The sequence below is a fragment of the Conger conger genome, chromosome 1, assembly GCF_963514075.1.
Source record: "Conger conger chromosome 1, fConCon1.1, whole genome shotgun sequence".
NCBI lineage: Eukaryota > Metazoa > Chordata > Actinopteri > Anguilliformes > Congridae > Conger > Conger conger.
In genome coordinates this window covers 90059648-90072189 of record NC_083760.1, presented here as the reverse complement: position 1 = coordinate 90072189, position 12542 = coordinate 90059648, and positions in this window count along the sequence as shown.

The window sequence follows — 12542 nt, the reverse complement described above, 5'->3', positions numbered from 1 at the left end:
AAATTATGATAGTCACATCTGTGAATGAACAAATTGAATTTGTACATGTGCTTATGTGTGTGCATGCGTTTTGTTATTATGTTTGCATTTCCAAGGCAGAATTTCTAGACAGTGGTTGAGAGTATGTTTCCATTTCCCTGATTGCAGTGAGTAACAGTGTTTATTTTAATTAGAAAACTAAAGCAAAGCAGAAAAGAGATTTTAGCTATAATCATTTGAAGAGGAGAACCCAGCACTTATAATGCAGACCTGCTCTTCCTGTTCTGTTCTGTTTGGGGCGAATCAGGGTTTAAACCTGCTACCTCACACCTGCTGTACATCACCTCTCCTGGGACCAAACGCACAACTTAGGGCCTTTTTCACAAAGCAGGAATACGGGGTCAGCTTGGCAGTAAAACACTTAAATCTTAAATTTAGTACATGTAAAAAGAGCTGTTCCAGGTTTTACTCAGTGGACTCTTCCAGCTAACTCAGTAATCCTGCTTTGTGGGTTTTACTCAGTGCACTTATCCAGCTAACTCAGTATTCCTGCTTTGTGGGTTTTACTCAGTGCCCTTATCCAGCTAACTCAGTAATCCTGCTTTGTGGGTTTTACTCAGTGCAGTTATCCAGCTAACTCAGTAATCCTGCTCAGAATCTTACACTGCACAGGAAGGGGTGTGGCTTAAACACCCCAAACATGAAGAGGGTGTGGCTATACATCAACAGTGCTGCTGTCCACCCTTGGCCCCACCCATGTTTTAACACACTGTTTTTTCTTCATTTTACAATGCTTTGTTTTATCGACTCAGTTGTTACATGTTCTGATTTTACCAATTTAAGATAATATTTTAGTTTTAAATATGCTGCTTGATTGTGCACATTGATGTAATATGGTTTGTTTAAGCATTGTAAAGAACTGTAAACCTCTGGTCTCTATGAATAAAGTTCATTATTATTTGCGAACATTATAAAGCATTCATGTTTTGCCTGCAAAAAAAACAAACAAAAAAAAAAAACCTAACACTAGGACGCTATGCTTAGAGGCGGGGGCTTGCCAGCTTGGAGGGCAGTAATTGGTGAATACTTTCTAATGGGAACGAAAGTATCAAAAAGCACAGCCGCCAAATAAATCCACACAATCCGTATGAAGAAAATGTGCATTTAAACGAGCCGTTTGGAATTCCACGTAGCGACATCACAGCGATACGCTTGTTTGCTTCAGCTCGGTCCACCTTGTAACCGGAACAAATCAAATAACAGACTGCAGTTCGTTGGTGCTAACCAGCCAATCAGAACAGTGGTTCGTTAAGGTCAATGAGCCTTAAAGACACAGTCACTAAAACAGCCTGTTTTTGGTAAAGCTCATGAGAGGTGCTGGAGAATGGACACTTAAAACAACATAGAGAAAACCACCAAACACCACCATATCAGGACCTAAAATATAACACTGGAAAATACACAAAATGGAACCTTTAAAATATTCTATTGAACTGTAATGCTCATGTGGCTATATTCTGTATTGATTTTCATTCTTGGGTACCAATACGGAATCATGTACACTGAGCAACTTCATGCATAAAAGCATGCATGGTCAAGAGGTTCAGTTGTTGTTCATACCAAACCTCAGAATGGGGAAGAAATGTGATCTCAGTGACTCTGACCGTGGAATGATTGTTGGTGCCTGCCGAGGTGGTTAGAGCATCTCAGAAACTGCTGATCTCCTGGGATTTTAACACACAACAGTCATGAGAGTTTACAGAATGTGCTGTGAAAAAAATCAAAAACATCCAATGAGCAGCAGCCCTGTGAGCTGGAACACCTTGTTAATGAGAGAGGTCATGGAGAATGGCCAGACAGGTTCAAGCCGACTGGAAGGTGACAGTAAGGCAAATAACCACACATTACAACAGTGGTATGCAGAAGAGCATCTCCGAACACACAATGCGTCAAACCTCTAAGTGGACAGGCTACAGCAGCAGAAGACCAATATGTCTAAAGAATAAGCCTAATAAATACCTAATAAAGTGCTCACTGAGTGTTCGTTGTATTACATGTATTTTGGAAAACACATTTGTTTGCAACACTATGAATAAAGTTCATAATTACTTTTTTAAATTGTAGGGCCTTCATGTTTTGAACTTGATCATATCTTTCATTCATGTAGTTTATTTCTGTGATGTGAAAGATGTAATAGTCTGTCCAATAAATCATATACACTAAAAGCTGTAATCCTTCTGAAATGTGGGCAACTATTTATGTGAAGGAAGAGCCATGCAGCAGGCAAAACTAAAGTTTGAAACATTGACATGAACATCAGCCACAGTATGTTCACCGGAACGGATCTATGCCGTGAGAAAATAAAGACAAGCAGAGAGAAGTTTGTGCCTTAACTTCCTCTGTGGTCTGTGGTCAGGTTCTGCACCTCTGACATGAAGCCATTCCACCCACAGCCACACAGAGCCCAGCAGGGTCCCTCACTGCACCCCACTCACTGGGCACAAGAGTACTATCACCTAATATAACACATGCACCCTGCTCTCACTCAGACACAGAGCCCAGCAGAGCCCCTCACTGGGCACAAGAGCACTATCACCTAATGTATAACATGCACCCATCAGCTCTCACTCAGACACAGAGCCCAGCAGAGTCCCTCACTGGGCACAAGAGTACTATCACCTAATATAAAACATGCACCCTGCTCTCACTCAGACACAGAGCAAATTACTCAACTCATTTTCTTGAGCCCCGTTCAAAAACATGCCCACATATTATGAACAGGGTCAGTGCGGCAGTGCTGTTCTCACATTCAGTCCTGCTGCTCTGTCAGTCAGGCTGTCAGACTCACGAGCACTTCCTGTCCACCTGGCAGGCCACCCCCTCTGCCATCCTTCACATCTTCTGCTCCTCGTGCTCCTGGCTGCCATTGGCTGCTGCAGTCGCTGTGGCTGTATCACAGAGGAGCCTCGCAGGAGAAAAGTGGGCAGAGGACGTCTGAATGCTGCCCATTGAAGAACAACAATATAGAGCCAGTTGCATTTTGTTTCAGCGCCTGTTTTCATTTCCCCTCCTTGAACTGCGGGATTGAGAAAAGTGCCACATCAAAGGTAGGAAATACTCACAATACACACATAATACACCTCTGTACAGCAAGTGTGACTGCACTGGATTCTTTCCAAAAAAGAGAAAAAAAGAAGATGACATAACACTCATTTAGCAAACCACTGAGCCCTAATCCACACTTACTGTTGTTTGTTCCGTACAAATCAGCCTGTCTGTTACAATGAGAGTACAGAGAATACAGAGAATAGTGTAATGCAGCACAATAACTCACTGTGTGCTCTTGTGTAGCATCTGTGTCAATGAGAGTATAGAGAATACTCACTGTAATACTCATATCTGTATTTGTGTCTCATATATCTGATGCAGCCATGCTCTTCAACATCTTTGTAGCCCTCCTGTCTGTGTCAGGTAAAGTTCAAAAGTTTCGGTGTTGTGTGTGTTTGAGTGTGTGTGTGTGGGGGGGGGGGGGGGGGGGGGGGTTAAATGTCAAATTTTCGAAACGTCTAAAAAATAGCGAGCCCAACTCTTACCATTACAAACCCCTGCATCATTTTAATGATGAAGTTCCTCTTCATACCCAGCTTTGAACTGAGACAGAGTTCAGTACAGTTGTTATAAAGATATCATCTTCATTTATGTTCATTTAATCAATGATCTGTAATGAGTTGTTTGTGTGTGTGTGTGTGTGTGTGTGTGTGTGTGTGTGTGTGTGTGTGTGTGTGTGAATGTGTGTTTTTCAGGTGTTCTTGGCCAGTACAGATGGAGAGTGACTTACACCCCTGAGAGAATCTGTGCCTTAAAGGGGTCTTCAGTAGACATGCACTGCACTTACTCATATCCCACATTTTATTCCATGAATTCAATAAAATATTATTACAGAGTGCAGAAAACATACTGGTTTATGTGCCAGCGCCCTCCACCAGAGCCTAAAGACCTGTCCCTGGACCCAGAGTACTCTGGTCGTGTGGAGTACCTTCGGAATCAGATCAATGACTCCACTTTGAGAATAAAACAACTGAGAGAAAGTGATTCACAAACATATCGCTTCAGGTTCCTGACAAACCATAATGGAACATATACTGGCCTACCAGGTGTCTCATTGACAGTTACAGGTAACCATTTAATGCGATGAGCTCAGAGGATTCTTCTCCCATATCTATGAATGGAAGACTGGGGAAGGGAGGGATGTTTTTACAGTTTTAATTTGTTTGCAGCTCTACAGGTGAGGGTGAATCCTGGCTCAGTGACAGAGGGACAGAGTGTAACACTGACCTGTAGCACCACCTGCACTCTGACTGGCAGCCCAGCCTTCACCTGATCCAGGGACGGGTCTCCTCTGTCCTTCACCACCCAGACACACCAGCTCACAGCCAGCAGTGAAGATGGAGGCACATACTCCTGTGCTGTAAAAGGATCTGAGCTTCTCCCCTCCCCTGCAGTGGCTCTTACTGTGAACTGTGAGTACAAGAGGCCAGACTTGTGTGTTTCACACTATTGGTGATGTTATCCTCACTGTAGAAATGTTTGACACATCACACAGGTTTCAAAGCAGTCAGCCTAAATGTACTGTTAAATTCTACAGATTATCATATGCCGCATGCTAATGTACAGATTCCACTTAAACTGCAACTTATGTTTACTGATTTTATTTATTAGCTGAAACATGAATACTAGAAATAAATGCATAATTTCATGATTTGAAAGAACTATATGTGTGCCTGAGTCCAGTTTAGATTTCACAGGAAACTATAAACTATTCTTCCCTCTTCCAGATCCTCCTAAGAACATCTCAGTGTCAGTGAACCCCTCTGGTGAAATAGTGGAGGGCAGTTCAGTGACTCTGACCTGCATTAACCAGGCTAACCCACCAGTGCATGGATACACCTGGTTTAAGAGCACTGGATCTTTTCCCTTAGAGATACTAGAACCAAGATGGAGTCAGAAATACACCATTGAAAAAATCGAATCCTCGGATGATGGAGAATACTACTGTGAGGCAAGGAATTCGATTGGCCGAGGCACATCTCCTCACATACATCTCAATGTGCTGTGTGAGTAATTCTGCACTGTCATTTACAACGGTTTGGATGGGCAGCGTCTTCCATGGAAATACATACTAGTCTGTTTTACTAGCCCGGATACCTTCATTCCTATTATAGTCACATAGCTGCACTGAACACTATTTTCATGTCAGGATTATAGCACAAAAGTGATATAGGGCTGGGCAATGTCTATAAAAAATGATACTGTCTCTTTAAACATTGTGTTACAATATACAGACACTGAGCATCAACTCTTCTTCCCTCTTCCAGATCCTCCTAAAGGAGTCTCAGTATCAGTGAGCCCCTATGGTGAAATAGAGGAGGGCAGTTCAGTGACTCTGACCTGCAGCAGCGATGCCAACCCACCAGTGCAGAGATACACCTGGTTTAAGGAGAATGGAACTGGAGTCTGGCAGGCAGGTTCAGGACAGAGTCTGACCATTTCTAAATTCAGTTTCTGGAACTGTGGACAGTACTACTGTGAGGCAAAGAACACCCACGGAGCCCAGAACTCCCCTGCTCTCCTGCTCACAGCGCAAGGTAAGGCCACAATTCTGTTTCAATGTTTCTGTTGATCTCCAGCAGTTACCTTGTAGGTTGTGAATTTCCCGACAATGTGTTTGAATGGCAGGATTAATCCCATAAACTCTGATATTAGAAATCAGTAAGATAAAAGGACAAAGGACGAAAAGGAAAATGATGAGATATCAGATTAACTTTAAAAATGCAGTTAAATGTAAAAGTATTGTGACTATGTGCCATGAGGGCTGTGATTCCTACACGTGTGTGTGTGTTTGTGTGTGCGTGTGTATGTGTGTGTGTGTGTATGTGTGTGTGTGTGTGTGTATGTGTATGTGTGTGTGTGTGTGTTTATGTGCGTGTGTATGTGTGTGTGTGTGTGTGTGTGTGTGTATTTGTATGTGTGTGTGTGTGTGTGTTTATGTGCATGTGTATGTGTGTGTGTTTGTGTGCGTGTGTGCGTGTGTATGTGTGTGTGTGTGTGTGTGTGTATGTGTATGCGTGTGTGTGTGTGTGTTTGTTTGTGTGCATGTGTATGTGTATGTGTGTGTATGTGTGTGCGTGTGTGTGTTTATGTGTGTCGGTGTGTGTGGGTGTGTGTGTATGTGTGTGTGTGTGTGTGTGTTACAGGTGTTCTTGGCCAGGGCGGATGGGGAGTGACTTACACCCCTGAGAGAATCTGTGCCTTAAAGGGGTCTTCAGTAGACATGCGCTGCACTTACTTTCATCCCACATACCAAACTTACAGAGTGGAGAAAGCATTCTGGTATATTCTCAAGAACCATCCACAGGACCTGTCCCTGGACCCAGAGTATTCCGGTCGTGTGGAGTACCGTGGTAATCAGATCAGAGACTGCACTTTTAGAATAAAACAACTGAGAGAAAGTGATTCACAAACATATCGCTTCAGGTTCCTGACAAACCATGATGGAGAATATACTGGCCTACCTGGTGTCTCATTGACAGTTACAGGTCACCATTTAATGCGATGACCTCAGAGGATTCTTCTCCCATATCTATGAATGAAAGACTGGGGAAGGGAGGGATGTTTTTACAGTTTTAATTTGTTTGCAGCTCTACAGGTGAGGGTGAATCCTGGCTCAGTGACAGAGGGACAGAGTGTAACACTGACCTGTACCACCTGCAATCTGACTGGCAGCCCAGCCTTCACCTGGTACAGGGACGGGTCTCCTCTGTCCTTCACCACCCAGACACACCAGCTCACAGCCAGCAGTGAAGATGGAGGCACATACTCCTGTGCTGTGAAAGGATCTGAGCTTCTCCCCTCCCCTGCAGTGGCTCTTACTGTGTACTGTGAGTACAAGAGGCCAGACTTGTGTGTTTCACACTATTGGTGATGTTATCTTCACTGTAGAAATGTTTTACGCATTACACAGGTTTCAAAGCATTCAGCCTAAATGTACTGTTAAATTCTACAGATTATCATATGCACGCATGCTAATGTACAGATTCCACTTAAACTGCAACATGTGTTTAGTGATTTTATTTATTCGCCGAAACATGAATAATGGAAATAAATGCAAAATTTCATGATTTGAAAGCACTATATATGTGCCAGAGTCCAGTTTAGATTTCACCTGAAACTACGAGCACTTCTTCCCTCTTCCAGATCCTCCTAAAAGAGTCTCAGTGTCAGTAAGCCCCTCTGCTGTAATTAAGGAGGGCAGTTCAGTGACTCTGACCTGCAGCAGCGATGCCAACCCACCAGTGCAGAGATACACCTGGTTTAAGGTGTCTGGAGCTGGAGTCTGGCAGGCAGGATCAGGACAGAGTCTCAACTTTTCTTATGTTAGCAGTGGACAGTACTACTGTGAGGCAAAGAACACCCACGGAGCCCAGAACTCCACTGCTTTCCTGCTCACAGTGCAAGGTAAGGCCAGTTAGGCAAGGTAACAAGTTAGGCTGCAGCCTACATGACAATTTTTTTTAGGCTACAATACCTAGCCCATTGTTTCTTCACACATAAAATCAATCACTCAAAATGCATTCACTGAAATTGGCCTAGTGATGAAGATGTTGGAAGTTTGGTGGAATTAATTTTTGTGACTAATATAAAAAAGTTTTTATCCCAAATACAGTGGTGTCATTTTCCAGTTTATTCCACTTCCCTTGCTGCTGCCGTCTGCACACACACCTTTGCCGGTCTCTCTCAAAGATACTCCAAATAAAACAATTTGCTACACATCAATATACTAAAAAGAATTGTTTAAGTCAACAAGCGTAGGCTAACATTAAATGTGCAGAGTAAGTTCAGTCTGGAAACTCTTGCAGCAACATCCAACCGTCGGTCGGCCTCAGCAAGAACATGTCCTCAAACTCAACCAATCACATACAGACATCACTACATGTCCTCAAACTCAACCAATCCCATTGTCCAATCACAACTGTGCACAAATTCTAGTAAACGTGCAGTACATTCTAGTAAACATACTGCAGGCATAGATGGGCATTTAGAAACTTTCACCTTCTAATGCTTTGGATGTTAATGCTTTTCATCAATCAGTTTCACAAAGGTTCTTTTTATATTCACAGTTTATTATTTTTATTATTATTATTATTAGTATTACTGTATTGATGTCTGTTTATATTCTTTTATTATTATTGTTGTTTTTGGTGTAATTTAGATTTGTTGGAGTTCTTTTTCTCATCTGGCTTAAAACATTTATTTTTGTTTTTTGTTTTAAAAACAACATAAAAACAGTCGCAATTATAGAGCACGGAGTGCTGTGTTGTGAAATGACCACGGATACATCATGACTGACACTGGTGCATCTCTCTGACTTTGTGTAGGAGGTCGGTCCTTGACTGTGGTTGCAGCAGTGGGAGCTGTGGCAGCAGCGGCCATTTTGGCTCTTGTGTTTCTTGGTGTCGTCTGTGTGAGGTACGTGGCTGAAAATCTGTGCCAGTTCACAGTCACTCATTAGTGAATGATGTCGGATTAGACTTGCGGTGTAAAAACCAGCGTAAGATGGTATTTCTATCGAATGATGTTGTCATGTGCAAAATATTGATGCCATACCCCCCTTTTATGTCTGGGTTGTGCTTAAACCACTGCATCATTAGTTTTCTGGACTTTTGCAGTGGGTTTTGATTTTCTCAATACATTCTTGTGTTTTTCTCTCTATAAGCAGGAGGAAACAATCCATAAATGAGGAGGTGAGTCAATCAAAATGAAATATATTACATAGATGTATGTGTTTTTGTGGCTACAGTATACACTCAGTGACCACTTTCTTAGGTGCACCTTTCTATTATTGATTTTATATTTTCTGGTTTGTGGTCTTTGGATGTGCAGTGTGCCTTTGCTTGTTTGGACTTTCTCCTGGTTTTTTAAACTCTGCCTTGTGTTTTTGATTATTCTTTTGATTACCCCGTATATACCTGTCCACCTCCATTATGACAATTGCCTTTTCACATTATCGCTGAGTCTGCTCATGATTATTCTGTCCTTGGTGCCTATAGACTACTGGCTAAGGTGCTTGTAGTCTTGTGGCTAAGGTGCCTATAGACTACTGGCTATGGTGCTTGTAGGCTAGTGGCTAAGGTAATGCCTTGATGACTGATGACTAGGACCTGGAAGGTTGATGGTTCAAGCCCTGGTGTAGCCACAGTAAGATGGCAAATGTGTCCACTAAATAAGTGCAATGTGAAAATGAACAGGAACATTTTCTGCTGAATCCTTTCCCTGCCTGTTCTTCACCCTGCAGGGGAATAACAGCCCCGTGGATGACAACACTGCAGGGATGCCAGTGAGTCACACTGAACCCCAGGGTACAGACAGAGGCAACAGGGAAGGTCCCCTCTACTCCACTGTTCAAGCTGCCAACACCCACATCCAGCTAGACCTTCTATACTCCACTGTTCAACCTGCCAACACCTGCACCCAGCAAGACCTTCTATACTCCACTGTTCAACCTGCCAACACCTGCACCCAGCAAGACCTTCTATACTCCACTGTTCAACCTGTCAACACCCGCACCCAGCAAGACCTTCTGTACTCCACTGTTCAACCTGCCAACACCCACACCCAGCAAGACCTTCTATACTCCACTGTTCAACCTGCCAACACCTGCACCCAGCAAGACCTTCTATACTCCACTGTTCAACCTGCCAACACCTGCACCCAGCTAGACCTTCTGTACTCCACTGTTCAACCTGCCAACACCCACACCCAGCTAGACCTTCTGTACTCCACTGTTCAACCTGCCAAGTTAACTGTTTGTTGGAGCCTGGTTTTAGAACTGAACCAATCACGAAGCAGCACAGCGGATTGAAGAGAACAGTGGTGTGGGAGGAGTCTCTCATCAAACTGTGAACTTGTGTTAATGTTGTTAAAACAACATCACGGTTCCCAACAATAAATACAGACAATACGACGGTAATGGTAGCTAGCTAAACAAAATACACATATAAATGTCACGAAAAGAAACATGAACCGTCAAGCACGCGGAGTCGTTGTTATGGAAACATTTGTGTATTTGTTTGCTTGGCGGTCTGGTGCGGACTGGCGAACTGAATGATCATTCATTTGACATTCTGTGAACAGTATGCCATTTTATTGATTTAACTAGGTGTAATTTGTTACAACTAAGATATTTGCTGGATTAAACGGCTTTTTATCTGCATGTTTACCGTAGCTATTGATTTTATGAGCCAACTGTTATAACCCGTCGCAATGGTTACTTTTTTCAAATTTATTTGTGGACGTGGACGCAGAAACAACGACCATTTTAGATTCGATTTCTAAACCGGCACACAATTTTAGTTTTTGCGAAAAGATTTTGAGCAGTAATTAGGCTACGTACCTGGATTACTTTGCGAATAGCCTGCCTGTACGCATTATCGTGGCTGCCAACCAATTAAGTATTTCGCCAAGCAATGTGATTCGCAGAATGTGAATTTATTTAAGGTGTAATCATGGTTCTTTATGCCATCGGCACTGTCATTTGCGTTTTAGTACTGGACAAGACCTACACACCACTGGTAGTTCATAAATGAAGTTAATTTAAAAAAATCACTTAAAAGAACACAATATAATTGTGATTCATGTAGCAATGGTAAAACCTGCTATTGGTGGTAGCAAATTATCCTCAGGATAGATGCATGCAGTGCATATCATCTTCCTGTAGATGGCGATATTGCTACTACAGTAAAGGAGTCAAACTTGCATGTAAATTTGAGGTATGTCCCAAGATATGTTATGAAGCAAGAAACAATAATTATGATATTCACATCTGTGAATGAACAAATTGAATTTGTACATGTGCTTATGTGTGTGCATGCGTGTGTTTGGAGGCATGCGTATGTGTGTTAGTGTGTCTGTTTATCAGACCGTGTGTATACAGGAATCTTGACCAAACATATAACTTCACTTCATTATCGGATTTATGTTGGAATGGATAAGATCAGGAATTAGCCTATGCTTGTAAAAAAAATAAGTGCTATGATGTTTATTTTATGTTAAAGTTTTGTGTTTAAATAAAGGACCACCAAAAAGTCTCTCTTGCTCTCTCTCATATACAAAGAAAGATTTAAAAAAACACAGGACTCAGGTTCTAAGGTATTTCATTTATTCATAGCATTTATGAACAAAGGAATAATAAACTGTACATTATTGGCATCATCCTCATCATCATTATTTAATCAATATTATTATTACTTTTGCATTTCCAAGGCAGAATTTCTAGACAGTGGTTGAGAGTATGTTTCCATTTCCCTGATTGCAGTGAGTAACTGTTTATTTTAATTAGAAACTAAAGCAAAGCAGAAAAGAGATTTAGCTTTAATCATTTGAAGAGGAGAACCCAGCACTCATAATGCAGACCTACTCTTCCTGTTCCGTTCTGTTTGGGGCGAATCAGGGTTTAAACCTGCTACCTCACACCTGCTGTACATCACCTCTCCTGGGACCAAACGCATAACTTAGGGCCTTTTTCACAAAGCAGGGATACGGGGTCAGCTTGGTAGTAAAACACAGAACCATCTTGAAACACGGACTCAAGTAAAAAGAGCTGTTCCAGGTTTTACTTATCCAAGCAAACTCAGTATTCCTGCTTTGTGGGTTTTACTCAGTGCAGTTATCCAGCTAACTCAGTATTCCTGCTCTGTGGGTTTTACTCAGTGCACTTATCCAGCTAACTCTGTAATCCTGCTCTGTGGGTTTTACTCAGTGCAGTTATCCAGCTAACTCAGTAATCCTGCTCTGTGGGTTTTACTCAGTGCAGTTATCCAGCTAACTCTGTAATCCTGCTCTGTGGGTTTTACTCAATCCTGCTTCATGATACAGGCCCCAGATGTGCCTTTCTAAGACCGGACGGATGATCTCTTTTTCTGCTGGTTATTGTTCTCCACATTTACGCCCTGCCTGGTCAGGATTGGTCCACTGCTATTGGCCTGAATGTCCATAGAAGTGTGCACACCTGAGTTCAGTCAGGTACGCCTCACACAAACCCACACAGGTACACAGTGCGGGGTGCCACCTGAGAGGCACCTGAGGCTTGGCCCCATTGTAGCCAGAGCTCCGAATCTTACACTGCACAGGGAGGGGTGTGGCTTAAACACCCCAAACATGAAGAGGGTGTGGCTATACATCAACAGTGCTGCTGTCCACCCTTGGCCCCACCCATGTCATGTGACCACACCCTCCAAACAGCTTGTTTTCCAAGAAAAAAGAAAAAGAAAAGAATATCACAACACCACATACATATATAACCGTATGTTACTTAGTATGCAAGAAGAAACAGAATTTTTATCAACAGGAACCAAAGTTAAATGAAATTTCTGATTTCATTTTAAAAATACTTTTTTTACAGGTACTTTTTTTTAAAGTAGGTAAGTAAGCAAGTTCCTGTCTGCACTTAATACTTCAGAGAGCAAACTGTCTTTTAATGCAAGTCTTTGGGGAACTGGGGGAGACTG